This window comes from Dromaius novaehollandiae, chromosome W, assembly GCF_036370855.1.
Source record: "Dromaius novaehollandiae isolate bDroNov1 chromosome W, bDroNov1.hap1, whole genome shotgun sequence".
NCBI classification, from domain to species: domain Eukaryota; kingdom Metazoa; phylum Chordata; class Aves; order Casuariiformes; family Dromaiidae; genus Dromaius; species Dromaius novaehollandiae.
Window position 1 is genome coordinate 33,278,371 of NC_088130.1, and position 16,264 is coordinate 33,294,634.

General features: G+C 39.1%; 1 long non-coding RNA gene across 1 annotated transcript; it reads left to right on the forward strand.

Moving 5' to 3' along the window:
• The first annotated feature begins 10,753 nt into the window (after window positions 1-10,753).
• On the forward strand, window positions 10,754-15,954 carry LOC135324200 (uncharacterized). Its single transcript, XR_010385558.1, has 2 exons — window positions 10,754-11,126; window positions 14,876-15,954. It is a non-coding gene; the product is annotated as an uncharacterized LOC135324200 (long non-coding RNA).
• The last annotated feature ends 310 nt before the right edge of the window (window positions 15,955-16,264 follow it).

A 16,264-nucleotide genomic window follows, 5' to 3' on the forward strand; every position in this document is an offset into this window, starting at 1 on the left:
TTTAGATTCTGTCTTTGTATAGAAACTTGTCCAGTCTTTTTTTAGCACTACTTGACTTTTGGGTGTTTCTTTTTCAAGTCTCGGTAATGTTTCCAATGTAGGCTTGTTCTTGTTGCTTTAAATATATAATTTCCCATCACAGGAGCATCAAACACCTCACTCTAAGTTTCATCATTAGTGCATAGTATGTCCTGGGTCACATGATGGTAATGACAGAGCTGCCCAGTTTGTGTCTGAATCATGTCCAGTAAATTTTGAAATGCCAAGAATTTAGCTGCAAAAGTCTGGCAATTCTGTAATAAGCATACACATACATTGAGAGTTTTTTAGTGAATTTGTAGCTATTTTCTTGGCAATAGGGAAAAACACGTTTCTGATGCAGCTGCCATTCCTTGCAAAAATTTAGCTGTATTCTTCAAAAACAAAACATAACTATTTCTCAGTGGGTAAGATTTGCGTTTTTAACATGGGCAAAGGATGTCTGTTCTATCTTGTTCTTGGAAGTTGCCAATATGTTTTGTGTAAAATCTTTAGAAGGATTCACTTTGAGATAGACATTCAGCAAATAAAACATGAATCTTCCTAAGCAAGTGTCCAGCAACTGGATGGTGCCGATTCTCTGTCAAGCTAAATCTGCAGTGCTAGTTCTCCTGCCTAGAAAAGATTTGGACTTTTGCTTTTCTAAAATGTCACTGTGTACTGTGTGACATCTCTCCTATCCCCTGTCAAGATGTTTTTGTGTCTTCAGCTTCAGTAGGTCTGCTTTCATATTTGAAAAGTCACTTTGGTACTAGGAAGTATATTACGTTGAATGTATTCTGTACTGTTGCATTTTCATATCTAATTTTTATTTCTATTGCTGAGAAGAGCAGAGATGAGAAATTTTATTCCAAGTGCTCTGACAGATAGTCCCAAAATTATAACTGCTGAGGATTAAAGAAAACAAATATGGTCATTTAATCATATATCTTTATTAATATGAGATTGTTCCCTACCAATTTCTTTCCACCAGGAAAAGCAAAGAAAAGGAGTAGAAATGTAAAAGAATATATTTTTGTGTGGACAAACTCTCAGAAGAAAATGTCATATTACAACTTTGAAACCCCAAAACATACAGGCTGTATTCTCTGTTGAATGCACAGTTGGCATTACATCTTGTATAAAAGTACAGTAAGTGTCATGAAAGGAAAATAGTCCAAGATATCTGAAATTATAGCAGATTTCTATATAAAACGTGAGAATAATTTTAATAGTAGAATTGGAATGATGAATCTGTCCATGTGTTGATTCTGTCTTTAGTGCTCTTCTGTTTTTTAAGATATCTTTTTCCACTGAGTATGAATTTTTAACTGCTGCATAGTAACTGTACACTCTTGCAATTAATGTGTCTTTAGAAATATGCAGATTTCATTGTCATTTTATAAATGGATCCCTTGAATAGAGAATACTATTTTTAGAGTACTCGAGTAAAATATATTCAAATGTTGCTATGTGTTTTTGCTAACTTCAGAGCCACATAAAGTTTTATCAGGATTTTGTCATGTTGTGTTACCACAAGACCAATGCGAAGTCATCCTCACAATACTCCCCCAGTCAAAGAATTGCTTGCTTGGTGTAGTTGGTGAACTGAAATACAGAGACTTCAGAAGAGGTCAGACCTGCCTTTTCAAGCATAGAACAGCTGCAGTTTTGCACAGATTTGGCTGAAAGCCCCAAGACTCTTGGGTAAATAAATTGTTAATGTTTCTAGGGGCATTATGTGGATGAATACCAACACTTTTTCAGTGAAGCCTATGCAAAGGCAAAGATCATGTCACTGAATAGCTCTTCTTTTATGATCAGGGCCTACTCAGTTACCTGCTTAGTTAATAATAATGACATCTCAGTAAATATGTTTTAAATATGAATATATTTCATCATTACCCAGTCAGATCTTCTTTTGCTGTTGGTACTGCATGAGGTATTACTGCAACACACCATTTTTGTAGTGGTCCTTTGTTGCTTTTGCTCTTGTTCATATCATGTGGATTGTGTCTGGGAAAGCTTGGCAACCCTCTAGGAACCCTTCATGCAAAGAGCCAAATAATATTTTCTCTAGGTACTGCTCAGTATGTTCTGGAAGCAGGAGTGTTTTGATAAGTTTCTCTTAAAGAAAGAGAGGTGGAAGCTTCTTTCTCTTTTGAATTTCTTCTCTAACGATCTTGCACTTCTCAGCACTAACTCACAATTACAACCTTCTTACCCAGGTAACTGGCTGGTCGTAATGTTTCTTAAATGATTATTATTCACATTACGTGCTGTGTCTCTCAATTAACCTACTGATAGAAGGGTAGCCTGGCTCTAACAAGTAGTGCAATAGGACATCTGAATTAGCAGGTAGCAGCCGGAAATCTAGATTCCCAGGGCTGTAATTCCCAGTGCTCATTATGATAAGTAATGACTGCTGTCTCTGTAATCTTTTTCATTTTTTCATGTGCTTTTATAAAATATCTGAATATTCAGCAATACACAATATTGATTCAAGAACCCTCTGTTGAGGCATTAAAGGCCTGGCTGCATTTTGCAATGCACCTTAGGTATTGCTGGAGCTGTTAGGGGAGCAGGTAGCTCCTGATTTTATGGCACACGCTGTGAATGTGGCAGAGTCGGTGCTGGTGTGGTGCTGCAGGCTGCCTCCAGCACCAGCTGCTGTTTCTCTGTGGCCAGCTCCTTCCAAGAGAGAAGGGGCTTTGATCCCCTTAGAAGGACTTTGGGAAAACTCTTAGCTTTGGTACATCTTTAGCATTTGTAGTTGGATACAAATTTAAATGGCTTTGGTTACAGCAAGTAGATTTGTTTGCCGAACTTATGGCTGATTTTTGCCCTTATCAATCAGGATGTAATCTCCATTAGGGCTTTACCAAGAGGCCAGGCTGCCTGGGTACTTAACAGGCAATTTTCTCTTGGTTTCTAGTTAACCTGCTTTCTAAGTGCCCTCTGTGCTACCTACTCATGATCTCTGCCTCGTTACCATTATATGTTCATTAGAGGCTTTTTACAGGGAGGTAGCACCACATTTTAGTGACACAGATAACAAACTAGGTAATGAGTTAAAGTACCTGGGTATGTCTGTGAATGCGTCCCTGCCACTATAAGTTATTTGTCAAAAATTGGCACTACTTCTAAGACCTAAGGTAGGTGTTCTGCACATTTACCATGTTTACCATCTTGAACTTAACCACGCACTGCAATGGCTTATTTGCTAAAAGTCAGTACAGATTAGCATCAAGGGCTGAAGAAACCAGACATTATTATTTCCAGGTGCGTGTGGATTAATTACTGTAGGCAAATGATTTCTGACCTTTAGAAATCTGATTAAATGAAATAGAAAGTTTTGCTTTCATCTTCGTTGGACAAACTCAATATTTTTCCTGTTTAGTTTTCTGAATAAAGTCTACTAGTAAGTCAAACTGCATCTGCTCTGCCCTTATGCAGCTCTTAATTTAAAAAGTATCCTTTACATTGTTTTTACCTCTAAATTTTTTTACATCTAAACCTTTTATTAATAGGTTAAAATAATACATTAATAATACTGCATACTTGAAATAAAGCTATTTTTGTATATGGATGTAAGTCACACCTGGAGATCCATGAAAATGTCCTTTTTAAACATTTAACCATTCAAAACAAACTCTGACAAATGGGAAGTATTATTTTATTATCAAATTGGTATGAGACCAAATACAATATGGACTAATTTTGGTTTGACAGAGAAAATGGTTTCTAATGAGGCCTTAAGAATTCATCTGACATAAATTGCAGATGACTAGCTGAGACTTTCACAAAATTCATACTGGGATTTTCTATCAAAATAAGGTGATAAAGTTATGAACTTTGGGGATATTCAGATTTTCTGGATCTTCTTTGAGCACAAGTAGCCTGTTTACTTACTAGTATTTCAGAGCACGTTTTCGCATTTTAGTGGAACTTTCAGAAAAGTTTCCGGCAGATCATTAAAAAGCTGTACCCTGAATTCTGCCTAAGGGTTGTTGTCTGTTTTTCTTTCCCATGAGGATGGGAGATTTCCTTGAGGAGAGCCGCAGATCCTTTGTGGATCATAGGCACAACATAAAAGTCCACTGCTAAGATCATGAGCAGGATGTCAGGTCTTCTGCGACACAAGTGTCTGTGTTTTGCTTGCAGTCTCTTTAAATACACACCTAGAGAAGTTACCAGAATACTGCTGCTAAGTTGGGCTTTTTACAGCATTGCAATGGCATATTGCCTATATGAAGAAGATAGGATGTAGAATATAAGTTCTGATGGATCCAGTGAGGAAAAAGGGTCTAAGGGTAAAGAAAGGGTGCAGAAAATAGGAATGGTAGACCTGGAAACCATAGCACATGGTTGGAAATACTTCTATTTTACATTGTCAGAGGCACAGCAGTTGCTATACATTGGAGGCTATTTAGACAAAATAGACAAGTCATTTCTGAGCAAAAAGAGTCTGAAGAAGAGACTGTATTACTTGTTTTTAACAAATCCAAGTTTTACATTAAGCTGTGTCTCAGCAAAGGTTCACTTTTTTTGGTAGATAATAGTACATAGGACTGAGTGTGTAGGAGTATTTCAGTCAACAGTGGTGACTGGGTCGTACAATATTCAGGGATAACTTCCATCATTTGTTTTAAGTTTTCACATGAGACTGAACTATCAAAATGTGCAATAGTTTATGTTGTCATGGGAGAATTCGGGATGAGATAGCCAAGAAAAACACACCTTTCAGTGACATAAAATCTAACACCTACTACAGATACAAATATGCTGTGTAGAGGGGACAAACCAATCAAGGCCTCCAGTCCAGCTGTCTCCAACACCATGGACTTGAGGGAACAGGGGACACACACTAGCTAGTCAAGGTGTTGAGTCCTGGCTGACAGCCCAGCTTTTACACATAGTGGTTTCACAGCTGTAGTCAAGGTCTCATTTTATCTGAATGATACACTTGGGCAGGCTTCGCCCTGTGACATTTGTGTAAAAGCTTGATTAGATCTGTACCTTTCTTGTCATTCCCTGTCCCTGCTATTGTTTGCCTCATTCATTGACTGTCTTCTTCATTTCTAGCAGTTCAGCTTCTATAGATATAGCTAAAATATATAAAATATTTTTTCAAGATTGCTTTACCAGGTAAGCAAAGCCAAGAGATAACTGATGGCAGATGAGAGAGGAGAACAAAATGGTGGGAAACTGCATTGCAAAAGTTTTGAGACTTTAAATCTGAAGTGGATTTCCTTTCATATTCGGAATTCTGCTTTCAAAGGACAGTTTAATCTTCATCACTGGAGCCATGAGGTTCAGATTTCAAGCAGGAGTCAAAACTCAATGTCAGAGGTCTGCATGAGCTCATCTAGGCCTATCATTGCCACCCAGATGCCACCTTGGCATCCTAGGCAGTACTCGAATTAGTGTAGCTGATGGAGTGCAGCAGAGTCTTACAGCTAGCCCTCAGCTGACGCCATTTTTGACCCCTTAACTTTGGGTGATGGGCATCCATTTACTGGTAAGTCGTCCGGGGGAATCTTCAGCCCATGTCGCAGACGTAGCCCAAGGCAACAACGCAGGAGCCACAGCAAGGTGCCATGACTGCACCAACACTGTGCCTTGCTCCAAGAGGAGTTCCAGAGGGGCAGAGATTGTTGTAAAACAGAGCTGGAGCGACTGAGACTGAATTACATGCTTGCTTGCCATAGCATGGGTCTTAGTGAGCCTAGAGGATTCCCACAGTGCTCTTATGTTCCTGCTGAAATAACACTGGTGCAGAGAGGCTGGTATAAACCCCCAAATCCAGCCCTTCCTCTGTTGGCCTTTGCTTGTCTCTTGTGTGTCATAGATTTTTTAGCGCACAAAGTACCCCATATCAGGCAATAGTACAGTCTTCAGCATCAAAAGAATGACTAGCTTGAAGATGGTTCTGCTTGTCACTGTGGCTAAGGAATTGCATGGGAGAGAAGATGAATAGAACATTAAAATGCTAAAGATCTTCCAGCAATTTTAAGTCTGTGTGTACAGGTCAGGTAGTAAGAACAAGCTCTGATTAAAATTTCACCCAGATCAGTTATACATTTCTTGGTCTCAAATAGACAGAAGAGACAGGTTAAGAGGTTCTTCTGTGCTGGGCAAGCTGTTCATCTGTTCTGATAATTTTTGAAGGCTGCTTGGCGGAAAAGCAAGGCCATGAGTGTCTATATCTGTACCAAGGAAAGACGCTTATAGGATAGGCCAAGAGTTTGTACTATTCCTTCTTTTCCCTTCTGGTTCTCCAGATATTTTCTGCGATCCTCATACCTTTTAGTTCTATCTTCCACTGGGAAAATACTCTGTTTTTCACTAAAGAGGTATTTAGTGATCTGTCCCTGTGGTGGCAGTAGTGCAATTTAATTACAATGGTAATAACTTCAGACAGGTTTTTGTGCTGGAGCCACTGTTACATTGAGCGAGGAATTCCAGCAATACAGTGGAAAAGAAGATAAAGCAGAAGAATAATAATCAGCCCTCAGTAACTGAGAGGCATTGATGATTTTACACACCAATGACAAAATTCTTTGTGGTTATAATATGTTGGAAATTGGGATGTAATGGACAAGGTTTTTCTATATTAATAACTATGACAGATGCCATCAATTGTTTTATTGCTTGAGCCAGGGAGAGAAGGAAAAATGAATAAGCATATAAAAATATAATGCAAAAATACATTCTAACTGAGAGAGGAATTAAATTATTTCTGCACTTTGGTTGGCTTTATTTCCTAATTCAGGTTAATTTTGTTGAAATAAAAAAGTTGAGAAGTGAAAACACACTGAAATATTTTCAAAATATATATGTCAAGTTGTTTGCTTGACTCATTCCAAATATTTTTCCAGAATGTTTTTGATATATACTGTGTTTTTGTTTAGGCTAGGAAAATATATAATCTTATATGGCAACATAAGATTTCCCCCCCCCCATTTGTTATAAAACATTCTCACATCTAAATAGCGATATTGCAATAACATCTCGTGTGCCCTGAGCTGGTGTGTACCTCGGCAGAGCGCAGTGCCGGGCAGTGATACCAGCTGAAGCCCTGAGAGCCTGCGCTGGGGCAGCCCAGCCTGTTGTTGGGGCTGGTTAGTCTGGGGGAGCACAGAACTGGCTGGCTGCATGGCCTCTTCCTCTGGTGTTAACTCCATCACTGCGGGCGCAGGATTTCAGTGCACCAGCCTGTTGCGCAGGTTCGGAGTCTTTTGCAAGGTTCTCGTAAATCTTCTCCTGACTTCCTGTTGAAAATTGTATATGTAGTTCTTATTATCCTATGTAAAAATGAGGGGGAGAAAGTTTGAGGACGCTCCCTCTGTTGAAATGTAGGCAGGAAAAATTTATGTTAAAATGTGGTGGAGATAACTGAAATGAAAAATAAGCAACCTGGGCTCTAACTTTGCCAGAATTTCACAGTGCACTACAAATAATCTGCTGAACACTCTCTCTAACTCTTTCACTCAAAAACCTCTATGTGTTCTCTCTTTTTGCCTATCTTTTCTTTTCTTTATTATGAACTGTTGGGCCAGGTACCTAGTCATAAAATGACTAGCATATGGGACCATATCCCTGGCTGAGATCTAGGTACTGTTGGAATATGTCTTACTTACAGGTAAGTGGAAATCTGCTTTTCACTACATGTCTAATTGGTCAGTGTTTGGAGACATTTAGCCTTTCTTTGATATCTTTATGGAATACTGAGGAAACAGAAGGCTTTTCAAATGAGGTCTTCTTGCAGGCATGTATTTATGATCCCTTTCCAAAAATATTTCAAAGATGAAATTTAATGGAAATGTGCCAAAAAACTTTTGTCATCAGAGAAGAAACCAGTTACTAATCTATTGCCCATGAAGAGCTGCAGTGAAATCAGTGGGTCTACATATAGTGAACTGCTGGTGCTAGGTTATAGGACTTGGTCTTTGTTTTAGCTGTGAGCAGCTTTTCCTTTCAAGTTCACTATAATTTTATGTTCATATTTATATTTTTTGTCTCTTGTTTATATTTTAGAAACCTATCTTGGTTTTGTTTTCCTGCTATTAATTATTACATTTTAGACTATGTAATTATAATAATTATTTTATACAGCATGTTATCAATGTTAGTTTTGGATAAGTGGTGTTCTCTAGAGACCTAAATAGAAATGCCTTCTAATAGAGTTACTTATAGAGCATTTCTCTCTGAATACAGTTTTACAACAAAATTTATTTTAAGACACATCAGTGAGATTTGACATCAAGATGATGCCCAAGAAGAACACTAAGAGCCAGTGTTCAAAGCCAGTCATATTAAGTTTCATGAAGGACAATTCTCAGGGATAATTGTATGCCAGACAAGGAAAAGCCTTGTTTTTTACAATCTGAGACTGTAATTCAGACAAATAATTTACTATTTGTAAAACAACAAGTACCTGTAGGAACAGCTCTAAGAGACAGTGTCAGCTGCGTATGAGGTATGGAGGTGAAGCAGCCTAAGGGTTACCATGAGACCAAGCAGTGGATCCATAAAATATGTTACATTGTATGGCACTGGCACAGAAAGTAGATGATCTTGGTTAAAATTTCTAGCCTGAAGGAGGTTAAACTCACATCCAGTGCACCAAAGAAGCAGGCCATGGAATAGATATGCCCTTTCAGCTTCTGGAAGCTGTGCTGTCAGAAGTGCAAGTGTTGGGGACGAGAAAGAGACAAATCAGGAAATCTTGACTCTGTCCTGGGACTTTAACAGAAAGGATTTTGGTTCCTGTTTCTCAGGCGTTTTTCATTTTTAAGCAGTGTGAAGGCTAATGAACCGTACAAGTTCCAGAGAGCTGGAGCTGGGAGCCCAGCTCTGCCTCCCCACAGCTGAGCACTGCCAACACTGTGGTTAAGCCAAGCCTTCTCCTGTCTCCTCGTTTAGAATCCCATGACTTTACCTTTCTGACCACGCAGCTGGCTACGGATGGAGAGGACATGTTCAGTCCAAATACCTCCCAAACTGGTGGCTCGAGCTGTTCCCTGTAGTGTGGGAGATTGGGGTTCAGTCGCTCAGACAGGGCTCAGCACTGTGACATCCCACTTCCAGACAGAGCCCTCTGCTAGACTGCAGGTAATCTCCATCTCATTACCTGTTATTTCCCCTGTCCGTCCTATCAGCCACTTAAAAGAGATGCAGAACACCGCTGAGAAAGGTGGACTGGGTCCCCAGTCAAGCGGTACTGAGTGTTTCCCAGTGGTTCCCTGCAGTCTGACTGGGAAAGGTTAATCTAGTGGCCTGGACTGTTTCGTACCATCACTGCAGTAGCTGTGTGGTTTAAGTGGGTTGGATCACCTTCTGTGGGTGTTCCGGTGCTTCCAGCTCACACTTCGTTGGCTGAACAAGACATTTTGGTGGTTATGTCAGTGGATCAGATTGCTCTTCTCTCTTTAGCCTTCCTGCTCTGGTCTAAGAGCCTAAAATTTCTGTGAAAAGTGCCCCAAATAAGTATCTGAATTAGCCGAACTGGATACCATTCCAAACAATTAGCATAAAATAATCTCCATTATTTTTCAGAAGTGACAACGAAATCACTATGCAGGTAAAGTTGTCTTAATCCAGTGAAGAGCCCATTATATAAATAACTAAAAAAGAATAGTGTTTTCCAATATTTTTACTTTCTCTTCCTTAAACCTTGCCTTGCTGATGCCTGTGAAATTTCTTGCTCAGAAACATCAGCATTAGAAGCCATCATACCTGGTGCTTAGACAAAATCCTGATTATATTTAGGGTGATGCAGGTAAAGGTCAGTGACAGATGGGATCAGAAACAATAAATGCGCTGTATGGTGTGTGTTTTCGTCCCATTCACGGTGTTATTCTTGCTTCCTAAGCACAGCAGTAGTGGTGTGTATTTAGCAGAGTTAATAGGGAGTGAAAGCATTTTTGCGTGTGGAAAGTTGTGTACCCCGAAATGTTACCTGTAGCTATCTCATCAGACATAAAATAATGTTAGCAGGCTGATATGTTTAAGGCTAATGAGTCATTAATTCTCATCCAAGAAGCCAATTAACACAATGGGTTCTCTTCTAGTCTATTGTGGTGATAAATTAAGTAACTCTTTTTATGCCACAAGCCAGTAAAATTGTTCAGTAGCACTTATTTGGCATTTGAGGCAATCTGTTCATCCAAATTATACTACTTTTTATTTCTGGCTTTCCAACATGATTTTAATCACATATAACCACATCTTCTTAATGGGACTTCTTTGTGCTGCAAGTGGATGCATTCACAATAATGAAAGTCAAATGAATGGGAAAAGTAAACCTTGCAATATTCACTCATATTAGCTGGTACCTGTTTTGTCTGTTTTATTTCAAATAGCTGTTGTGAAAGTTGTAAGTAATGGTAGAAGCAATGGCTTTGACAGAAAAGGATATCAGTTGTGAAGTCTAAAATATATGTTATATACAAGGTAAGAGGTAAGGATACAAACAAAGATTGTAACACCAGTAGTCAAAATATACAGAAGACATTAAAATTTGTGATATTAAAAAAATCAAATAACAAAAAAAAATGATGCTTATGTCTGGCAGGTATGATGGACTGCTTGTTTAAGATGCTTGTATTGATCTCATACTCAGTAGACATAATCTGACCCAATATAGATGTGACAGATGTAGGCCCAGTAGGATAAGGGAAACAGTGTCGGGATGACAACGCTGATAAATATGCCCTCATTCTGAAGGACATGTCATTCAAGGCAGAAGAAACAATCTTTTCTTTGGCTTTTCAAATGTATTCACTAAGGGTTTCCTGCTCTGTGTTAAAAAATGTTTGGGTATCTTCAGGTCAGACTTTGACCTAAATAAAGTTTCATTGTCTCTATGAATTGCTTAGATTTGGGAGCAACTGTTATGGAAAAATAACCATAAACCTTTTTCTTCTAAAGTGAGGGCTCCGTCTGGGTTGACCATAACCTATTGCAAAAGTTAGAAGTCCTTGAGGTGATGGGTTAGTGTCAAATGTCTGCTTGGGTCTCTTCCAGGATTGAACAGCGACTGGAGGATCAGGGAAGAGTTCTTTGGTGGAAGCTCAGTTAAGAGCAGACTGAGGTGAATGAAGGTGTGGTAATAATTATATTGTCTTCTTAACTGATGATATGTACTTGCTACATGTCCCTTGGATTCCCAGCCTGTCAGTCTTCCTGTTGTTTTCAGACAATCAAATTGCCTCGGTGACCAAAATGGCTTTTCATCCGTGTGTCATTTATAGATTGCTATCTTTTTGCTGTCATAAAGATTTCTAACTAAAGGCATCTTTATGATCTTGGAGACTGTAGCCGCTGAGAGAGACAGTGGCCTGCTTGTCAGTAGGGGTGTGCTCTTGTAGGTACTCAACACAAGCACTCTGGAGTCTAATTCCTGCAGCTTTCCAGGGAGAGTTCCAGGATTGGTTTTCAGCTGTTGAATTCTCTGTATTTTGAAAACTATTTTTTTGCCTGCATGCTTCACTACCTTGCAACTCAATTATAAATAGAGTTGGAGAGTACTGGAATTTTATTCTATGGGAAATTACAATACTCTGCAAAAAAATTCCAAAACCAGAACATAAATCAACATCTCCTATAGCACAATAATTCTGAGAAGCGTGCACCAAGACCTATCAAAAAAGTTTTTTCTGACACTGTTGATACATTTTACTTTTTCTTCAGTGTCTTGCAGTATGTATGGTATACTGAATAGATACGAGCTGATCACTGTACTGAAAATTGGTGGTAACCAGGGAAAGTAATAAAAACCTGGTAACAGAAAGGACAGCACTTAGCAGTAATATACATATTTTGTGCTTCAAAAATCTCATTTCAGCAACAGAAGTTAGATATATATGCCGTAGTACCTTCCAAAGCCATCTAGCACTGCAGAGTCAGAAAGCCTTAGGAACAATTCATTTGGTGGTTATCTGACAGCAAACACTTTGGTATCCCATGTGGCACAGACAAGTGAAAGCCGAATTCTAGCCATGCACTATATATGGCCTTTTACCCCAGAAGATATCTGGCAGTAAATCATCTTGCCCACCACTACACCACAGTGACTTCTGATAAGCAATGCAACAGATGTATAAAAATAGTCAAGTATTTCATGACAGTTCAGAGCCAGAAATTTAAAGTGCTATGCACAACTGAAAATAAAGGGATGGAATTTAGTTAGAATGTGAATATCCAAGTAAAAATGTGTGAAGGACTGTAGTGATGACATCCCTATACACAAAAATTGCCACTGAAGCAGTAATGGCTATAGATATTTAGTATCTCTGTTTCGCATCTCATCCGAAAGGCTTTTCAGATCCGTGGTATTTTGTGCTGAAAAGCTGCTTCTCCACTGTCTGAATGTGGATGCTGTCGAAGAATAATAATCAGCTAGCATTATATTGCAATTTTAGTGCAGGTCGTTACCTTGTTTTGTGATTTTTATTTTTTTGGATAAATCCCACTTGCTCACTCTGATGGACTCTGGATCAAGTCTGTGGTTACAATGGTGCTATAACTACTTGAAAGAATATGCTGAGCAGGATATGGCTCATGGAGTTTCCCTTATCCATTGTATTCTCTTTCACACTGAACAAAGATTTTCAGAAAATGAAAGACAGCAATCAAAATGGAAGTGTAACTTTCATATGTGTCTATCTCTATTTTCTTCTTCTATTCAGTCCACCATGTAAGAAAAAAAATAAACACCCTCCCTGTAAAATATATATATATATATATATATACACACACACACACACACTTCTTTGTACTTTCACAGTTGTTATTCAAAGCATTATTGGAAGCATTTATAATAGCTCTGTCTTATGGTTTGTTCATGTTGTTTGTGCAATGACAGCTGAACTTAATGCATCATTTATTTCTTTCACAGTAATATCTTCCGAGCCTCAAATTGGCGAGCATCCTCCTTTTGTGTTCTGTCTTTCCCCTGTATCTATAAAAAGACACAGCAACAGGGTTCTTCTGAGCTCTGAATAATTTCATATTTTAAGAGTTTCTATCACTATACTTAAAAATTTTAAATGTATACTTTTTCTGTCCAGATAAGATATGCTTAAGAACACATCCTCAGCTTTGGCTAAGAAGCAAAATAATTGTGTACATGTGTGTGAGAAAGTCATAAAGCTGTTTGTGCTGTGTCTGTGTGACTGATTATTCGTGATTACAAGTGTGAGCAAGCTGTAGTATGATCTTAGTTATCTCATCCTTTATTCATTTGGTGGTGCCCAGGAAAGTGCTAGCCCAGCCTCCTTTGCGTTGGTTACACCGTTTGATTGCAGCCAGGCAAAATAAGGCGCACAGCTACCATAGCAGTTGTGGACTTCAGAGGACTTCACAGCAGTGGTGGCCATATGTGCTGGTGTCAATGGTAGTGAGGTACTTGCATGTTCCAGCCAGGTCTGTCGACTGGGATACAGAAGTATGAAAGTGTGACCATGACCAGAGTTACCCAGACACTCCTTTGCCATTTCAGAGCTGCCGCAGAAAATAATGTGATAGCACTAATCTGTGGACCGCAAGTACTTGCCAAGGAAATGAATGCTTAAAACACTGTGTCATGAATGTATTGTCTGATTTTGAGCCAAGTAAATTATTTGTAAACATCTTACATAATCTGCTCAACTTACTTTAAAAAAAACCCTTTATTCGTTATTTGCCTTGTTCTAGTTATGAATATGTATGAATGCAATTTCATTCTTACATGCACATGAATATTAATATAGGTTTCTTTACACTTTGCCTAGCTGTAGTCCACAATCAGATACATACTTATAAATGATAGTATTTCTTTATGTGGGTTCCAGCGAGGGTAACAGTCCTAGCCTTACTATCTCAGGCAGCAACCAGTTGCTGAAGGAAGTAATCTGCCTGCATTTCAAGTTATCTTTTGGAGAGAAAAAGTATTCATTTCCTTTACACAAAATGCTCAGTCTCAGCACAGCACAGCAGGGGACCAGAGTAAACAGTTGTGACTATCACTGATGCTTTCCTTGATGTTCTTTATCCATGACTAAGTATTTGGTGTTATTTCCAGTTTGTTTGTGTTGTTTTACCCTACTGGTTGAATTAGTTATTAAAATGCAGTATTTTAAATATATGAATAACATAAAAGTTACAGCTATTTATCTATACTAGGAAAGGTGCCTTCCTTTGGTAGAATTAAGTGCAGCTAACAAATAATTTTTCTCTAACTTCTATTATTGAGAATAATGTATGTACAGATGCTGTTGACATTTATATAAACTTACAAATATGTGGAGCATAGGGAAGAACAGACAGACTTTTACTTTGAAATTTAATCTGTTTCTACAGTTTCTTCAGAGTGCCTAGTATATACAATTATTGTTAAAATTCATTTTATAGTCTTCTCTTTTTCACTCTTTTTTTCTCTTTTTACAAAAACAACCTTCTCCTCAAGAGGTGAGAGGGAACAGCACTCAGTATAAAAAATGGCATTTTCTTTTTTTCCGAATCACTGGCAACTTGGATGGAACTTGCATATGGGTTAATACCTCAATAGATAATGTGAAGGACAGGCTATTCATTTCTTTTCTGCCAGAGACCACCATATCATACTAAAGACAGAATGACTAGTTGCTGAAGAAGCTATTTAAAATGTTCTGAGGAGAAAAGTTGTATTGTTATGGAGGAATTCAGTCTGAGATACACAGGCTAGAGGTTTCATGTTACTAATATTGCAAAATCAAAATTTCAAAATAGACACACATCCAAATAAATATATGTATAAAATATGTATATATTCTGGACAAGTGTGGCGGACAGATGAGTGAACTTTTGCCTTAAACATTTCTTGGTACATAAGGTGCAAGCAAACCAAAACCCCGAACAAGCCATCTGTTCCCAGTGGAAACAGGACTGAGCTGCTGCGACCCCTGAAATGGTCTCCCTGCGACCACCCGGGACACACCGAGCCTGCGCTGAACCAGGGCACGATCGGACAGAGACTTTGGGACCTGGACTGCAAATTACTGCTGCTTAGCACAACTTTTATAAAACTTGCTTAGCATGAGTAGCTAAATTTGCTGAAGCCTTAGGCCGCACTCCCTAGTTCAGAGAGAAAGGGCCCCAGAGCTGGTGCAGACTGGAAAGATAAGGGAGTTACAAGCAGTTTGCATTCCTGTGCTTCACACTCCGGGAGGGAGGATGTCAAGGCTTTGAAATAAGGCCTGCTTGGGCGCCAGGACCCTGGGAAACAAAGCCTCCCCTCACTGCTGAAACAGTGTTAATTAGGGGGGGGTCTGGATTATATCCTCTTCGTCGGGACCTTGGAAGATAACAGCTACTGTCACTGCTGGGGCAGTGCTAATTGCTGGAACAACACCTGTTTGTCAGGGCCCTGAGAAAGAAGGGCAGAACCAGAGGAATCAAAACACATTTGTCAGCAGAAACCGCAACAGTAAAGATAAGGGAGAAAAGCAGCCTGCCTGGGAACAACGATGAGACCCAATAGGGAGCAGGAGACCCCAGACCCAAAAATTACTATTGGTCTGAACTACCGCGTGAGGGGTGGGAAACTTAATTTGAAAAAGCTATAATTGCCCAGGGATTTCTTTGTTCGGGGTCCCTCTTTGGAGGCACCCAACTCGAGCTGTAACTACTGCATGCGTGTCATTACAATTTATTTATTTAATTTGCCTTGATTTGGCTCCAAACTTTTCAGCGGGAACCTAGGGTCGGACCCTGCTCGAGTTGTAATTACCGCACGCGCATCGCTAAAATTTACACCCAGGGGACCAACGGGACGCCGCTGGATCCACGGGTGGTGATATCTCTTTCTCTCTCCCCCTTTTCTCTCTCTCTCTTTCTCTCTCTCCTCCCCTTTGCCTTTCCCCACCTTTTCTCCCCACTCCGTGGAAAATAAAGTTAAAAGGTTATACGATATTTGACCGGTTTTAGCGTCTTAATCTCGTCCTTGGGATCATAACGACCCCCCCCCCCCCCAGTATTGGATTGGGACAACAAGATATGGCAATTCCTCATGCAAGAAATGCTGCATTCATTATGGGGAAATTCAATATTAAACTTTTTGTCATGTAAAAGAAATTGGTGGCAAGAATAAATATTAGCAGTAGTTTATTTGCAAGCTGGCATGACTTGTTTGTATTTATTATAAAGATGGAGAATTAAGCTGTAAGTATTTGCATATTTTGAATTTTAAAAGGACTAATTTTACAAGTCCAAAAGCAGTGAT